A 5,435-nucleotide genomic window follows, 5' to 3' on the forward strand; every position below is an offset into this window, starting at 1 on the left:
CCGCCTCTAAACATGGCAGCAGAACTGAGCCGTTATGGCTAGTAGCCATTGATCGCCCTTTGATGAAGAGATGGCGGTTCTTGAGGCCTCAGCTGTCCAATCACGGTTGCTGTATCCCATCTGCCAACGCCGGCTGCCAGCCCGACAAAGGCCCCCCAACCCATTTGTCTTTCATATGAAAAATGCCACGGTGCTTTTCAGCCAAGCCAAGGCGGTTTGTGTATGTGCGCTGGGGAAGGAGGCAGGCTGCCTTTTTGCTTCCTTCTCTCCCCGCTCACCTCGAGAGACCAGTAATTGCCGCTGACATTTCAACCAAGAATAGATTCAACACCTGCTTGAGGCTTTTTTCTCCTTTCCCCCCTCTCCCTTTTCATTTTCAAAGCCCGGTATCCATCACTCATTCCTTTCAACAGCAATGGAGAAAAAGCAGAAAGGACTTGGCAGATCTGCGCCATCGGAAAACCATTTTGTAGAATAATAGACTTGTAGAGTTCCGGAAGGGGCCACGAGGGTCATCTAGTCCAACCCCCTGCAATGCAGGGATCTTTTGCTCAACGTGGGGCTCGAACCCACTGCCCTGAGATAGAGAGTCAATGCACAGCAGGAGATATGCAGTCTCTCACTTATTCTGGTTTGCTTGAAAGCTCCATGTGAGAAGAGGGCTGATTCCGAGGGTCATGTACTCAAACGTGTGGGGCCCAGGTGGACCCCAGGGAGAACCTAAGAAGACCCCTGCTGGATCAGGCCAGTGGATCATCTAGTCATTGGGGGTTATAGGAAGCCCTGAACACATATTTTTTAGATGTCCCTTGAGGCACGTAGAGAAACCATTGACCCCCTGCTGGTGAGGCTTGCTGACCTCCCGGCAAAGCAAAAATTCGATATTCTCCTGTTAGGCAAAGACCGCAAGACGAACCGGATTGTGGCCAGATTCTGCGCACAGATCTGTAGGCGCAGACCACCACCCGATTCAATCTAGTTTGCTAAGAAAACTCTCAAACCCGGATCCACGGGCGACTTTGGGCCATTTCTCTAAAGCAGTCTATTTTAAAGTTTTTATGTGTTTACATGCCTATCGCACTTTTAAACTTAAAATCCACTGTTGTACATTGTTTTAAATGTTTGTTTTGCTATTGGGATTGTGGTTCCATTTGTGTTTCTCAAGCTGGTCTCTGACCGTAATAAATTTCATTTCATGTCATCTAGTCTAGCATCCTGTTCTTCTTGGTAGCAAAACAGATAGATATGGGAAACCCACAAGCGGGACCCAAGGACAACAGCAGTCTCAGCATCTGGTACTCAGGGACTGCTGCCTTCAACCGTGGAGGGAGAACATAGCCATTTTGGCTTGAAGCAGTCGGTAGCCTTCCCCTCCATGTGTTTGCCTAATCCTCTTAATCTAAGTTGGCGGTCATCACTGTCTCCGGTGGGAGTGAGTTCCACAGTTTCAATCTGAACAGTGTGAAGTTCTTTATCTGTCCTGAACCTTCCAACATCCAGCTTCATTCGGCTTACCTCTCTTGCCCTGACCTAGCCACTGTGATCCACGCGACGGTCACCTCCAGACTGGATTATTGTAACTCGCTCTACGTGGGGCTGCCCTTGAGACTGACCCAGAAACTCCAGCGGGTGCAGAATGCTGCGGCAAGACTCCTTACGGGGTCCTCGCTGCGAGATCACATTCACCCGGTGCTATACCAGCTGCACTGGCTCCCGGTGGGGTACAGGATCAGGTTTAAGGTGCTGGTTTTAACCTTTAAAGCCCTATATGGCCTAGGACCCTCGTACCTATGGGACCGCCTCTCCTGGTATGTCCCACAGAGGAACTTACGGTCTTCAAACAAAAACATCTTGGAGGTCCTGGGCCACAGGGAGGTTAGGCTGGCCTCAACCAGAGCCAGGGCTTTTTCGGCCGTGGCCCCGATCTGGTGGAACACTCTGTCACAAGAGACTAGGGCCCTGCAGGACTTGACATCTTTCCACAGGGCCTGCAAGACAGAGCTGTTCCACCAGGCCTTTGGCCAAGGCACAGCCTTTCTCCCTCCTTTGGCAATCCTCACAGAACTCTAGCCTAATGGTTGCCATCAATTTGATTTGAATTAATTTTATAATGAAATGATTTTAGAATGTTGTACTATTTAATTGTTGTTAGCTGCCCTGAGCCCGGCTTCGGCTGGGGAGGGCGGGATATAAATAAAATTTATTATTATTATTGTTATATTGCATGTCCATGAGTTCTAGTGCTGCAACAGAGAAAAACTTTCCTCTACCCTCTTTGTCCTCGCCATGCCTAATTCTATAAACTTCTAACATGCCTACCCACCTTTTCTCTAAACTAAGAAGTCCTGACTGTTGAAACCTTCCCTCATAGGGCAGTTGTTTCATCCCCTACATCGCTTTGGCTACCCTTTAGTGAATCTTTTACAGCTCTACAATATTCTTTCCAAGGCGAGGTGAAAGGGGATGGGGTTTAGGGAACAGGCCTGGAACAGAAGACAACCAGCAGCAAGCGGATAAAAACAAGAGCTTCAGCTACAAGCAGCAACTATTTCAGGACCAGAGACAGCTCCCAAGGGATGCAGATGTTGCTGCGGCCAAGGTTATACTTTGACCAGCTTCTTAGATCACCAATCAGGATCCAATGATGACCAGAGCTCTAAAGGGACCCCTGACCATTAGGTCCAGTCGTGACCGAATCTGGGATTGCAGCACTCATCTTGCTTTACTGGCCGAGGGAGCTGACGCACAGCTTCTGGGTCATGTGGCCAGCATGACTAAGCCGCTTCTGGCAAACCAGAGCAGCGCACGGAAATGCTGTTTACCTTCCCGCCAGAGTGGTACCTATTTATCTACTTGCACTTTGACGTGCTTTCAAACTGCTAGGTTGGCAGGAGTAGGGACCAAGCAACGGGAGCTCACCCTGTCGCATGGATTCGAACTGCTGAGCATCTGATCGGCAAGTCTTAGGCTCTGTGGTTTAACTCACAGCGCCACCCGCGTCCCGCTGACCACAGCTCTACCCCTCAAATAAAGCTGTAAGGGATTCAAAGGGGAGCGGCCCTGACAGCTGCACACCTCATTGTTTGGCCTTGAGTTGCAGCTTTTTGGCCTCCAGCAGAGATGTGGAGGATAGCAAGCAGCTCTTGAGTGATGGGTGGAATAATTCTGTGTCCTTTCTTAAAATGCCCACTTCCTGATTAACTAACAGTTCTCTTCCACAAATATATATGGGGCAAGGAGTCATCTCTCACCGTTCCTGTCTGGGACTGATGGGAGCTGGGGAGTCCAATCGGTTTCCCCAATCTTGGTCCATGGTCTCTTTCTACATCCATTGAGAGAGGAGATGTCAAGGTGGGAGTTGGGCGCAGGTCAGCAATAACTCACAAGGGTGAAGTTAACTCTTTATTCAAAGAAAGAGAACAGCTCAGGCTAATGAGCACAGCAACTCTTCCCAGAAAGCCTTGCCCCAATGAGGCACTTGCGAGGACTGGCAGTCCATGCCTTCCAAGAGCTCCCTAAGTCTCCTCCTCCTCCAGGTCCTTCCCTTGCAACCCAAGACTACTTCGCCTTGTCTGTCTTTGCTTCGCCCCCTTTAATATGCCTCTGCAGGTTCTAGGAGATGGACAGATGGGGACTGGTCATAGCAGGAGGGGGAGACTCCCTGGCTTCTTCAGCAACCTGCCTCCACGCCCCTCTCGAGCCTCCGCTTCTGCATCCGCTTCTGCACTGCTCTCTGCCACAGCCTCTTCCTGCTCACTATGCCCTGTTGCCTCTTCAGCTTCCAACACCTCCTCCTCCTAGCCTGCTCCCTCTGACCACTTATCGTCATCCCACCACCAAGCCCCTGGTTCTGAGTCTTCTTCCCTTTGGGATTCCCCAGCTGGTTGCTCCCATCACTTCACTCCTCTGCATCCAGACAGTCCATGACAGGAGATGACTCTTGACTAGAGAATATAGTCAAGACTCTTGACCTGCAGAGGTGTCACAAGTACTCAGGGGTGGATGGGAAAGGCACTCTGCATATTCTCAAGAGACACGTTGTTTTATTAACATGCCCAACTACTGAGGCCGAGCGATGAGGTTCTGCTCAGTGTGCATAGGAGCAAAATAGCTCCCCTTTTCCCTGCAGTTAGCTCTTGTGTTAGACCTGGGCTCCAGAACCTGTGACCCTCGTCCAGATATTGCTTCAGCTCCCATCAGGCCCACAGCCAAAGTCCAAGATCTGCAACTACACTAGACAGCGTGAGATCATTGCCTCAAGCAGATGGTTTTGGAGATCATGAATGGGCAGCAAATTGTCAATCCAAGGCTGCAATCCTAACCTGTCATCTGGGAATAGGCACCACTGAATCCAACAGGCCTTACATCTGAGGAGACATAATGTACTTTGCTCTAATGTGTGTGGTTGGGGTGTGTGTGTGTTTGTGTGTTGGGGGGGGGGTTGATCAATACTGTGAAAAGCGGATTAGTCTCTCCTCGTGACTTCCATTCTTGGTGCAGAGGTCTCCCCGAGGGCAAACCAGTGCGATGAATGAGCTTCCCATAATCCGACATCTCCATTCAGCCTTCCCAGGCGAATCGGCTCACTGCAGCGGTAATATTCCGGTTCTAAATTTATTACAGAGTCTTAAACATTCACGTCGTCTCCCTCGCTCTCCCTGCCTGCTGCCTGATTTAAATTTAAATCCAATTCTTCCTGAGCGGAGGCGTTCCTTTGGTTCTGGAGAGACAATGGGCACCCCCAAACTCCTGCTGTTTTTCAGGTGGGATTCAGTCGTGGGCCAGGAATATCGGGTTCTGTGCAACTGAAGTCGGTGGGGAGGTCTTGCACATCACACCCGCTCCCCCACCCCAAATGAAAACACTTCATGATAACTATAAAGGTAAAGGTAAAGGGACCCCTGACCATTAGGTCCAGTCGTGGCCGACTCTGGGGTTGCAGCGCTCATCTCGCTTTATTGGCCAAGGGAGCCGGTGTACAGCTTCCGGATCATGTGGCCAGCATGATTAAGCCGCTTCTGGCAAACCAGAGCAGTGCACGGAAACGCCATTTACCTTCCCGCCGGAGCAGTACCTATTTATCTACTTGCACTTTGATGTGCTTTCGAACTGCTAGGTGGGCAGAAGCAGGGACCGAGCAACGGGAGCTCACCCCATCGCGGGGATTTGAACCGCCGACCTTCTGATTGGCAAGTCCTAGACTCTGTGGTTTAACCCACAGAGCCACCCGCATCCCATATGATACCAATGTTATTAACTCAGATCAAACCAGGACTTCAGCAAAGTAGGGAGATAGTTTGGCATCTCCATCCAATATCTAGGTACCCCTAATTGTTTCTGCAACACTTCAGCAGTTGGACTGTTCGTCAGCATTCTGTGACTCCCCCTCCACTGATTGACAGCCAAGGCAAACTTTCTGCAGTGAGGAAATGACA

The sequence above is a fragment of the Podarcis liolepis genome (assembly GCF_965112155.1).
Source record: "Podarcis liolepis genome assembly, chromosome: 15".
In the NCBI taxonomy this organism is placed as follows: domain Eukaryota; kingdom Metazoa; phylum Chordata; class Lepidosauria; order Squamata; family Lacertidae; genus Podarcis; species Podarcis liolepis.